The sequence below is a fragment of the Triticum dicoccoides genome, chromosome 5A (genome assembly GCF_002162155.2).
Source record: "Triticum dicoccoides isolate Atlit2015 ecotype Zavitan chromosome 5A, WEW_v2.0, whole genome shotgun sequence".
In the NCBI taxonomy this organism is placed as follows: Eukaryota; Viridiplantae; Streptophyta; class Magnoliopsida; order Poales; family Poaceae; genus Triticum; species Triticum dicoccoides.
In genome coordinates, this window is record NC_041388.1 from 31,050,420 (window position 1) to 31,064,138 (window position 13,719).

Below are 13,719 nucleotides of genomic sequence, written 5' to 3' on the forward strand. Positions count from 1 at the left end.
CCTCTGAGTGTTGGTCCAAACCGAGTAGACTGTGGGGCCACCTCGGGGCAACTTGAGGGTTGGTTTAACTCGTAGGATGTCTCATCTAAGTGTGCCCTGAGAACGAGATATGTGCAGCTCCTATCGAGATTTGTCGGCACATTCGGGCGGCTTTGCTGGTTTAGTTTTACCATTGTCGAGATGTCTTGTAACCGGGATTCCGAGTCTGATCGGATTGTCTTGGGAGAAGGAATATCCTTCGTTGACCATGAGAGCTTGTGATGGGCTAAGTTGGGACTCCCCTGCAGGGATTTGAACTTTCGAAAGCCGTGCCCGTGGTTATGGGCAAATGGGAATTTGTTAATGTCCGGTTGTAGAAAACCTTAAACTTAACTTAATTAAAATGAATCAACAAAGTGTGTGGCCGTGATGGTCTCTTTTTGGCGGAGTCCGGGAAGAGAACACGATCTCGAGTTATGCTTGAACGTAGGTTGTTCTAGGATCACTTCTTGATCATAGTTGTTCGATCGTGCCTTTGCCTTCTCTTCTCGCTCTCATTTGTGTATGTTAGCCACCATATAAGCTAGTGCTTACTGCAGCTCCACCTCATACCTTTTACCCTTCCTATAAGCTTAAATAGTCTTGATCGCGAGGGTGTGAGATTGATGAGTCCCCGTGACTCACAGATTCCTTCAAAACTAGATGTAGGGACCGATGATACCGCTCCAGGAGATTCAACTGAGCTCAAGTGGGAGTTCAATGAGGACTCAGGATGATACTACGTTTCCTTTCTAGACGATCAGTAGTGGTGCCTAGTTGGAGCGATCGGGGACTTAGTCGCATTTGGGGTTTATTTTGGTTCCGTAGTCGGACCTTGATTGTATCTGGATGAATGTAATGATATTTATGCTATTGTGTGACGTGGCGAGTGTAAGCCAACTATGTACCTCTTTTCCTTATTCTTTTACATGGGTTGTTGTGAAGATTACCTCACTTGCGACATTGCTTACAATGCGGTTATGCCTCTAAGTCGTGCTTCGATACGTGGGAGATATAGCCGCATCATGGGCGTTATAGAAAGTGAAATATTTTGAGGCTTGACAATCACAATATTGGTGATACAAGCAATTCATGAATAATTAGTATTTGGAAGAGAACTTTCAAAAATAAATACACCCTCATGGAAATCTTTTGTGATTGTGAGCCCCCATCAAACTATTATATGCCAAAATTGTTGACGTTGGACAAGGAAGAAAACGTAATGGTTTATGTTTGTTCATATTCACATAGAAGTTATATTGTCATAGATCCTTCAACATGTTGTGCTTGCCCCCCATCTTTGCTAGCCAAAAATTCCGCACCAAGTAGAGATACTACTTGTGCATCCAAAAACCCTTAAACCCAAATCTTATTTTCAAGAGTCCACCATACCTACATAAGGATTGAGCAAGATCCTTCAAGTAAGTTGTCATCGTTGCAATAAGGCAATAAAAATTGCTTCTCAAAGTGTGAGATCATTTAGTGTAAGAGAAAATTGAGCGTTGTACGAACTTGTGATGGCAAAGTAATAAAAGCGACAGACTTCATAATAAAGGTTGCTATCATAAGGGGCAATATAACGTGACGTTCTTTTGCAGTAAGGGGTTGAGCATACAAATAAATAAGCGCATGGCAACCTCTGCTTCCCTCTGCGAAGGGCCTATCTTTTATTTTTTAATATTTACTTTAATGCAAAGAGTCAAAGTATTCCTCTCTATTCCTTTTTATTTTCTCTTTTGGTAAGCATCACGTGGTGAGGAAAGATCTAGGAACATATGTCCAGTTGAATATGGGTAGCATGAGTTATTATTGTTGACATCACCCTTGAGGTGAATACGTTGGGAGGCGAAACTATAAGCCCCTATCTTTCTATGTGTCCGGTTGAAACGTTTTGCTCATTTGTACAAGGTGAGTGTTAGCAATCATCGAAGACTATATGATGGTTGAGTATGTGGAGATCTTACTTAAACTCCGTTGAATAAGTTGAATTGCAATTGCTTGGTGACTAAGAACATAGGTTGTTGGGTTTCAAGAGAATTCATTGTTTGAACTTTAACGTGCGAAATGGTTGCCACTATAACATGAGAAGTTTCATAAGAAAGAATTCTTGTTATGATGCTAGGAAAAGTGACTGAAATTATCATTGATTAAACTTTTGCACTTTGCTAGCATTCACACTTCATAAATTATTTCTTTTATCATTTACCTACTCGAGGAAAAGTAGAAATTAAGCTTGGGGATGCTGATACGTCTCCAACGTATCTATAATTTATGAAGTATTCATGCCGTTATATTATCATTCTTGGATGTTTTACAATCATTTTATAGAAACTTTATATCCTTTTTTGGGACTAACCTATTGACCCAGTGCCTAGTGCCAGTTGCTGTTTTTTTTCTTGTTTTTTACATCACAGAAAATCAATATCAAATGGAGTCCAAACACCGCGAAACTTTACAGAGATTTTTTTGGACCAGAAGGAACCCAATGGGCCAGAGCTGCACCTGGGGGTGCCCCGAGGGGGGCACAACCCACCAGGGCGCACCCAGGTGGGTCGTGCCCACCTCGGTGGCCTCCTGCACCCCTTCTTTGCACTATAAATTCCCAAATATTCCGAAACCCTTCGGGGTTAACCTAGATCAGAAGTTCCACCGCCGCAGGGCTCCGTAGCCACCGAAAACCAATCAAGACCCGTTCCGGCACCCTGCCGGAGGGGGGAATCATCTCCGGTGGCCATCTTCATCATCCAAGCGGCCACCACGATGAGGAGGGAGTAGTCCACCCTCAGGGCTGAGGGTTTGTATCAGTAGCTATGTGTTTTATCTCTCTCTCTCTCATGATCTATATCATGGGCTTTGTTAGCATAGATGGATCATATGATGTTTCTCCCCTCTATACTCTTGTTGTGATGAATTGAATCTTTACCCTTTGAAGTTTGTATTGTCGGATTGAATATTCAGAGATGAGAACACATGATATATGTCTTGCGGTATGAATACTTGAGGTGACAATTGGGGTATCTTATTGATTCACTTGATATATGTTATGGCATTCAACTCGCGGATCCACGCGGTGATATTGGGGTAATCTATGCATAGGTGTTGATGCACGTTTTTGTTATCTTTTCTCCGACAGAAACTTTGGGGTCTCTTTATATTTATTTGTGTGGATTAAGTATTATGAATATGAACTTGCTTTGGTGTTATCTTAGTACGGACTCTAGGATAGATCGAACGGGAAAAATAGCTTTGTGTTATTTTAGTACGGACTCTTGAATAGATCGAACGGAAAGAATAGCTTTGAGGTGGTTTAGTACCCTACAAACAATTCCTATCTTTTGTTCTCCGATAATAGGAACTTGGGAGTGATTCTTCGTTGCACTTTGAGGGATAATCATATGATCCAACTATGCTCGCACCGTTGAGAGGTTGCACTAGCGAAAGTATGGACCCTAGGCCTTGTTTTTAAGCATTGCAATACCGTTTTTGTGCCCGTTTATTATTTGCTACCTTGCTGTTTTTATTTATTCAGAATATAAAAATATATTTCTACCATCCATATTACACTTTTATCACCATCTCTTCGCTGAACTAGTGCACCTATACAATTTGTCATTGTATTGGGTGTGTTGGGGACACAAGAGATTTCTTGTATTTGGTTGCAGGGTCATTTGAGGGAGACCATCTTCATCCTACACCTCTCACGGATTGATAAACCTTAGGTTATCCACTTGAGGGAAAATTGCTACTATCCTACAAAACTCTGCGCTTGGAGGCCCAACACGTGTCTACAAGAATAATGTTGTGTAGTAGACATCAAGCATACCTGCCAAAGCCGAGAAGGAGGGTAAATCCTCATCTAGTGAGTCCGGAAGAGAACATGGCATGTGAGATAGACCTAGATCGTGGTTCCATGCCGCAGCACGGCGGCTGGCCTTCTCCATGGCGGTGGGCGACTCGCCCATCGGACCCGATGCCGAACCCAGGCGGGAGCTCTTCTGTGTCAGTGTGGCCGGGGAAGAAGACGCCCGAGGGCGCCCCTTGCCCAGAGGGGGAAGCCGCGGAAGGGCCCGGGCCACTGAGGCGGTGGAGTCCCACAAGGCCCCAAGGGAGGGTGGCGAGGAGGCCACCAAGGCCCGGGGAGACGCAAGGCGCAGCGAGGAGGGCGGGCAGACGTCCAGGCTGACATTTTATTATTTGTGGGATGATCCTTAGCATTGTTGTCCGTGACTATCGTCCCATCTGGTTTTTATTTTTTTAATGCGGAGGCAAAATATTTGCCTCATTCATTAATTGAGGGAGGAGACAATGTTTAAGTCGGAGCCACATGAGGCCCACTGAATACAAAGTCATTACTCTCGCGGCATCAAATTACTCAGGCGTTTCGCACCCGCTAGCACCCAGAGCCTAGGTTCCTCCTTCAAGTTTTGCAAGATGATTTGGGGTGCATCGATTTCTTTCAGAAGACCGTTGCATATCTCTCATTCCAAATGGTCCAGGTGGTGAGCAAGGTGAGGGTCGCCATCGCCTTGCTGCGCCTGGCCATATGAGTCCACCAACTACTGAGAGAGTGATGAGCCGGCCACTGGTTGGTGTTGATATATCACCAATTCGCAACCAATCTCTAATCAGCCTCCACAACCACATAGTGTACCGACATCTATAGAAAAGGTGACTGGCGGACTCAAACTCCCTCTTGCATAACGGGCAAAGGCCATAATTTTGCATCCCGCCCCTCTCTAGACGATCAGTGGTCCACACCCTATGTTGGATGGCTAGCCATGCGAAGAATTTGACCTTGGGGGTGCCCAGACTTTCCAAATGGCCTTGTTCATGGGCGTGAGGATAGCTCCCATGAATTGTGCCTTATATGCTGATTTGGCTTAGTAGTATTCCCCATTAGGGGAGAGCTTCCAAATGATGGTGTTATGGATGTCTTGGGAGATGTTTATATGAGAGAGCAAAGACCACAGTTCAATAAATTGAGCCACATGATTCCATGTCAGCTCATAATGCATGTCAATGGCCTTGAACACCGCATCATCGTGCAAGGCCCTACTAACCTTCCAACTTTTGCGCTTCGAGATCTTGTATATGAGGGGTGCAGCATCAATTGACTTCTTGCCGTTGAGCCACGGCGCGTCCCAAAATTGTGTCCTTTCCCCATTGCCAAATGTGATGGTGGTGGGAGCACAAAAAATCCATGTCCTCTTTGTCGCACGGGTTTCCCGAACCAACCCAAATCTTCGTTGGGTCATGCCACTCATACCATGGCCAACGCAACCGGAGAGTTCTAGCAAATTTGTCAAGATGTAGAACACCTAATCCTCCTAGGTGAGTAGGCCTACAGACCGTTTCACAATTAACCTTGTACTCCCCTTCGGAGACCTTTTTCGTGCCCGCCCAAAGGAAGGCACGCTCAATATTGTTGATGTTCTGGAGAACGGGTGGTGGCACAATGAGCGGGGTGGGTGGTGGATGGCCTAGGAGGTGAAGACCGACTTCACAAGAGCCCCACGTCCAATGGAGGTGATATGCATGCCCTCCCAAGGCACAAGCTTGTTCGCAATTTTGTCCTCCATGTGTTGAAAGTCCACTCGCTTAAGTTGCCAAACAGAAAGCGGCAACCCAATTGTATCTCATGGGGAAAGAAGCTCGAGTGGCTGTCATGTCCTCAAGTATGGCGTCCAAATCCAAGTGCCGACACCGAATCGACACCACGGAGCTCTTGTGAAAATTTGTGTGCATCCCTGTGACCTCACCAAACCCCTTCAGGATGTCGGCCAGGTTTCTAATATCCTCCCGAATTGGCGCCACAAAGACAGTAGCGTCATCAGCATAGAGTGATGTCCGAATAATGATGCCACGCCCTCTAATCTTGTGCAGAAGACCAATACGGGTGGCTGAGTTGAGTAGTTGTTGTAGCGGGTCAATCACAATAACAAAAAGAAGCGGTGACAGCGAGTCTCCTTGCCATAGGCCCTTCCCGTGGCTAATCAGGGAACCGGGAACCCCATTGAGGAGCACCCATGATGATGAGGTGCTTAAAATGGCAACAATCCAGTCACGAAATCTGCTAGGGAAGCCGCGTCGCTGAAGAATATCAAGGACATATTCCCACCTGACCGAGTCAAAAGCTTTTCGGATGTCCAGTTTGAGAAGGAGTGATGGGGTCTTGTTCTTGTGGAGGTAGTGTGCAAGGTTTCTAATGTACATGAAGTTGTCATGAATGCTAGCTTCTCTTCTTTATGAAAGCACTTTGGGCGTTGGATATGAGGTTGTTCATGTGCGGGCTAAGCCTCGTTGCAAGCATCTTGGAGATAATCTTGGCAATGGCATGGATGAGGCTAATGGGCCGGAATTCGGTGCTGTCTTCTACCCCATCCTTCTTGGGCAGAAGCACAATATTAGCAGAGTTGAGCCACTGGGTGCCTTGTCGCACGGCATATGATCAATGGTGCACTTGACCTCCTCCTCGGTGGAAGGTGAATTAAGACCTTCCAAATCAACATGACCCATTTCAATATCCGCCCAATTAAAATCCCTACTCCTTGGCGTGCCTCTTCCAATGGTGTTGGAGAAATGATTATGCACAATAGTTTCCTTCTCCAAGTGGTCGATGACCCACCCGTTGTTATGCATTAACCGATGTATGTGGTTCTTGCGATGTCTACCGTTGACCCTGAGATGGAAAAACTTGGTGCATAATCAAGAGCGTGTCGCCGGGCCGCCCCTGTTGCCAAGGAGGCCCAGGCATTTTTGTGCCGCGGTCTGGGAATCGTCAAAGATGGAGAGGATGTTACTGAGCGCGTGATGAAAGAGCTCGCCAACTAGTTCAAGGATCAAGTCCCGGGAACAGTGATCTCTGCACTCAAGGCACTGTTCCAACTTGACTCAGGCCGGGCTGCTGAAGTGGAGGACTGATACATCCCAACATATCTATAATTTTTTATTGTTCCATGCTATTATATTATCTATTTTGGATATTTTATATCCATTAATATGCCATTTTATATGATTTTTGGGACTAACCTATTAACCTAGAGCCCAGTGCCAGTTTTTGTTTTTCCTTGTTTTAGAGTTTCACAGAAAAGGAATACCAAACGGAACGAAACTTTCGCGATGATTTTTCTTGGACCGGAAGACATCCAGGAGACTTGGAGTGCAAGTCAGAAGAGCCACAAAGTGGCCACAGGGGTGGAGGGCGCGCCCCCCGACCTTGTGGGCCCCTCGGTGACCCCCTGACCTAGATCTTCCTCCTATATATTCTCAAATATCCCAAAAACTTCCAGGGGAGCCACAAAACCACTTTTCCACCTCTACAACCTTCTGTACCCGTGAGATCCCATCTAGGGGCCTTTTCCGGCATCCTGGCGGAGGGGGATTCGATCACGAAGGGCTTCTACATCAACACCATTGCCTCTCCAATGAAGCGTGAGTAGTTTACCACAGACCTACGGGTCCATAGCTAGTAGCTAGATGGCTTATTCTCTCTCTTTGATTCTCAATACAAAGTTCTCCTCGATGTTCTTGGAGATCTATTCGATGTAATACTCTTTTGTGGTGTGTTTGCCAAGATCCGATGAATTGTGGATTTATGATCAGCTTACTATGAATATTATTTGAATCTCCTCTGAGTTCTTATATGTGTGATTTGATATATTTGCAAGTCTCTTCGAACTATCGATTTGGTTTGGCCAACTAGATTGGTTTTTCTTGCAATGGGAGAACTGCTTTGCTTTGGGTTCAATCTTGCGGTGCTCGATCCTAGTGACAGAAGGGGAACCAACACATATTGTATTGTTGCCATCGAGGATAACAAGATGGGGTTTTCATCATCTTGCTTGAGTTAACTCCGCTACATCATGTCATCTTACTTAATGCGTTACTCTGTTCTTATGAACTTAATACTCTAGATGCAGCAGGAGTTGGTCGATGTGTGGAGTAATAGTAGCAGATGCGGAATTGTTTCAGTCTACTTGACACGGACGTGATGCCTATATTTATGATCATTGCCTTAGATATTGTCATAACTTTGCGCTTTTCTATCAATTGCTCGACAGTAATTTTTTCACCCACCATATTATTTTCTATCTTGAGAGAAGCCTCTAGTGAAACCTATGGCCCCCGGGTCTATTTTCCATCATATAAGTTTCCGATCTATAATTCTTGTTCCCTGTTTACTTCTTTTGCAATCTTTTACTTTTCGTTCCATAAACCAAAAATGCCAAAAATATTACTTTACCCTTTATATCAGATCTCACTTTCCAAATAACTGTGAAGGGATTGACAACCCCTTTGTCATGTTGGGTGCAAGTTGGTGTTTGTTTGTGCAGGTATTCGGTGGCTTGTTGCATTGTCTCCTACTGGATTGATACCTTGGTTCTCAAAAACTAAGGGAAATACTTACTCTACTTTGTTGTATCACCCTTTCCTCTTCAAGGGAAAAACCAACGCAAGCTCAAGAGGTAGGAGGAAGAATTTCTAGCACCGTTGCGGGGTAGCTCTACACCAAGCCGAGACATGCCAAGTACCAATCATAAACTCTCATCTCTCGCATTACATTATTCGCCATTCGCCTCTCATTTTCCTCTCCCCCACTTCTAAAATGATTTTCGAAAAGATTTGCCTTTTCTTCGCTCCTCTTCCATTCTTCTTCTTCGTCTGCCTTTTGTTTGCTTGTTTGCTAGATTTGTTGCCGCTACCATGTTTGAAATCTCGGAGGTTATCACTGAAGGATAGTAGTAAGGATGGGGAAAAACTTTGATGCTTTTGCTAATTCTGGTCCAGATGAAGAAACTGCTATCTTGCACGCTAAGAAATTATGCATAGGTAGCGGAAATATTATTGGAAAGGGGGTTATTCAGTATTTATTTACTTGTGCTGGTGCACTCCCCACTATGGGTGGATCTATCCTCCATAAAAATAATAGTCTTGAGGATGCTATATCTTTGCTTGTTGTTGAACTTGAAAGACAATTCGTTCACATGCATCCATCCATACAAATGATTTTTCTAGAATTTTCTAATTTTGAGCATTCTTCTGTTAAGCGTGCCGTCACTATATTCCTAGCTCATGAATTTAGATTTATTATCAAAGAAGCTAGTGAAATTTTCGCTCATTATAGAGTAGACGGTGGACGTCGTCCCATAGAGGGAATTATCTTTAATCAAGAGGACATATGCCTAGCTAAGGGCGTTAAACAATAGCGCTTGTTGGGAGGCAACCCAATTTTTATTTTTGTTCTTTATTTTTAGGTTCTGTTTTGCAACAAATAATTCATCTATCTTGTGGTTAGATGTGGTTTTATGTTTTAATTAGTGTTTGTGCCAAGTAAGACCTTTGGGATAGCTTACTGTGATAGTTGATTTGATCCTGCTGAAAAACAGAAACTTTTGCACCCAGGAGATTAGTTTTCATTTCTAACCGAAGCACGATAAAATAATGTTTCTTTTTGCAGAGCATTTATAATCAAATTTCCTAGGACATCATAATTTCTCAGGATTTTTGGAGTTACAAAAGTACTCGAAATATCCATATTGCTACAGACTGTTCTGTTTTTGACAGATTCTATTTTTCGCGTGTTGTTTGCTTATTTTGATGAATCTATGGCTAGTATCGGGGGTATGAACCATGGAAAAGTTGGAATACAGTAGATATTACACCAATATAAATAAAAAATGAGTTCACAACAGTACCAAAAGTGGTGATTTATTTTTCTTATACTAACGAAGCTTACGAGATTTTCTATTGAAGTTTTGTGTTGTGAAGTTTTCAAGTTTTGGGGAAGGATTTGATGGACTATGGAATAAGGAGTGGCAAGAGCCTAATCTTGGGGATGCCCAAGGAACCCCAAGGTAATATTCAAGGACAACCAAGAGCCTAAGCTTGGGGATGCCCCGGGAAGGCATCCCCTCTTTCGTCTTCGTCTATCTGTAACTTTACTTGAGGTTATATTTTTATTCACCACATGATATGTGTTTTGCTTGGAGCGTCTTGTATGATTTGAGTCTTTTCTTTTTACTTGCCACAATCATCCTTTCTGTACACACCTTTTGGGAGAGACACGCATGAATCGTGATTTATTAGAATACTCTATGTGCTTCACTTATATCTTTTGAGCTAGGCAATTTTGCTCTAGTGCTTCGCTTATATCCTTTTAGAGCACGGCGGTGGTTTTATTTTGTAGAAATTGATGAACTCTCGTACCTCACTTATATTATTTTGAGGGTCTTTAAGACAGCATGGCAATTTTATTTGGTTATAAATTAGTCCTAATATGATAGGCATCCAAGAGGGATATAATAAAAACTTTCATATAAAGTGCATTGAATACTATGAGAAGTTTGATTCCTTATGATTGTTTTGGGATATGAAGATGATGATATTAGAGTGATGCTAGTGAATAGTTGTGAATTTGAGAAATACTTGTGTTAAGGTTTGTGAGTCCCGTAGAATGCACGTATGATGAACCATTATGTAACGAAGTTGGAGCATGTGATATTTTTTGATTGTCTTCCTTATGAGTGGCGGCCGGGGACGAGAGATGGTATTTTCCTACCAATCTATCCCCCTAGGAGAATGCGCGTAGTACTTTGTTTCGACGACTAATAGATTTTTGCAACAAATATGTGAGTTCTTTATGACTAATGTTGAGTCCATGGATTATACGCACTCTCACCTTTCCGCCATTGCTAGCCTCTCTTGTACTCCACAACTTTCGTCGGTACCATAAACCCACCATATACCTTCCTCAAAACAGCCACCATACCTACTTATTATGGCATTTCCATATCCATTACGAGATATATTGTCATGCAACTTTCCACCGTTCTGTTTATTATGACACACATCATTATTGTCATATTGCTATGCATGATCATGTAGTTGACATCGTGTTTGTGGCAAAGCCACCGTTCATCATTTTTATACATGTCGCTCTTGATTCATTGCACGTCCCGGTACACCGCCGAAGGCATTCATATAGAGTCATATTTTTGTTCTAGTATTGAGTTGTAATTTTTGAGTTGTAAGTAAATAGAAGTGTGATGATCTTCATTATTAGAGCATTGTCCCGTGTGAGGAAATAAAAAAAGAAGAGAAAGGCCAAAAAAAGAGAAGGCCCAAAAAAGAGAAAAAGAAAAAAAGAAAAAAAGAGAGAGAAAAAGAGAGAAGGGACAATGTTACTATCATTTTTGCCACACTTGTGCTTCAAAGTAGCACCATCATCTTCATGATAGAGAATCTCCTATATTATCATTTTTATATACTAGTGAGAAATTTTTCATTATAGAACTTGGCTTGTATATTGCAACAATGGGCTTCCTCAAAATGCCATAGGTCTTGATGAGAAAGAAAGTTGGATGCACACCCACTTAGTTTTCTTTTTGAGCTTTCATAAACTTATAGCTCTAGTGCATCTGGTGCATGGCAATCCCTACTCAGTCACATTGATATCTATCGATGGGCATCTCCATAGCCCGTTGATATGCCTAGTTGATGTGAGACCATCTCCTTCTTTTGTCTTCTCCACAACCACCGTCTATTCCACCTATAGTGTTATGTCCATGGCTCACGCTCATGTATTGCGTGAAAGTTGAAAAGGTTTGAGAACATCAAGAGTATGAAACAATTTCTTGGATTGTCATCAGGGTTATGCATGATTTGAATATTTTGTGAGATGAAGATGGAGCATAGCCAGACTATATGATTTTGTAGGGATAAGCTTTCTTTGGCCATGTTATTTTGAGAAGACATAATTATTTTGTTAGTATGCTTGAAGTATTATTGTTTTTATGTCAATATTAAACTTTTGTTTTGAATCATACGGATCTGAACATTCATGCCACAATAAAGAGAATTACTTGGATAAATATGTTAGGTAGCATTCCACATCAAAAATTCTATTTTTTTTATCATTTACCTACTCGAGGACGAGCAGGAATTAAGCTTGGGGATGCCTGATACGTCTCCAAGGTATCTATAATGTTTGATTGTTCCATGCTATTATATTATATGCTTTGGATGTTTTATATGCATTAATATGCTATTTTATATGATTTTTGGAACTAAAATATTAACCTAGAGCCTAGTGCCAGTTTCTGTTTTTTCCTTATTTTAGAGTTTCGCAGAAAAGGAATACCAAACGGAGTCCAAACAGAATGAAACTTTCGCGATGATTTTTCTTGGATCAGAAGACATCCAGAGAGCTTGGAGTGCATGTCAGGAAAGCCACAAGGCGACCACAAGATCAGGAGGCGTGCCCAGGGGGGTAGGGCGCGCCCCCACCCTTGTGGGCCCTTCGTGACTCTACCGACCTATTTCTTCTGCCTATATATTCTCAAATACCCCAAAACTTTCCAGGGGAGCCATGAAAACACTTTTCCACCGCCGCAACCTTCTGTACCTGTGAGATCTCATCTAGGGGCCTTTTCTGGCGTCCTAATGGAGGGGGATTCGATCACGGAGGGCTTCTACATCAACACCATTGCCTCTCCGATGAAGCGTGAGTAGTTTACCACAGACCTATGTGTCCATAGCTAGTAGCTAGATGACTTCTTCTCTCTCTTTGATTCTCAATAGAAAGTTCTCCTCGGTGTTCTTGGAGATCTATTTGATGTAATGCTCTTTTGCGGTGTGTTTGCCGAGATCCGATGAATTGTGGATTTATGATCATCTTATCTATGAATATTATTTGAATCTCCTCTGAATTCTTATATGCATGATTTGATATCTTTGCAAGTCTCTTCGAACTATCAATTTGGTTTGGCCAACTAGAATGGTTTTTCTTTAAATGGGAGAAGTGCTTAGCTTTGGGTTCAATCTTGCGGTGCTCGATCCTAGTGACAGAAGGGGAACCAACGTGTATTGTATTGTTGCCATCGAGGATAACAAGATGGGGTTTTCACCATATTGCTTGAGTTAATTCCGCTACATCATGCCAACTTACTTAATGTGTTACTCTGTTCTTATCAACTTAATACTCTAGATGTAGGCAGGAGTCGGTCGATGTGTGGAGTAATAGTAGTAGATGCATAATCGTTTCGGTCTACTTGACACAGACGTGATGCCTATATTCATGATAATTGCCTTATATATCATTATAACTTTGCGCTTCTCTATCAATTGCTCAGTAGTAATTTTTTCACCCACTGTATTATTTTCTATCTTGAGAGAAGCCTCTAGTGAAACCTATGGCCCCCAGGTCTATTTTCCATCATATAAGTTTCCGATCTATAATTCCAATTTCCTATTTACTTCTTTTGCAATCTTTTACTTTCCATTCCATAAACCAAAAACACCAAAAATATTACTTTACTGTTTATATCAGATCTCACTTTGCAAATAACCATGAAGGGATTGACGACCCCTTTGTCGCATTGGGTGCAAGTTGGTGTCTGTTGTGCAGGTATTCAGTGGCTTGTTGCATTGTATCCTACTAGATTGATACCTTGGTTCTCAAAAACTGAGGGAAATACTTAGTCTACTTTGCTGCATCACCCTTTCCCATTCAAGGGAAAAACCAACGCAAGATCAAGAGGTAGCAAGGACGCACTGCTGGAGCATGGAGGAGCTGCTACACTGGACCATGACGGCGTCGTCGACACTGGAGCCTGAAGCATTTCGAAGGCTCACCTACTGTAGCTTTTTAGTTCATCATGTTAGCAAAATTGCATGCGTCCCTGGCATGTTGTGGGGCTCATG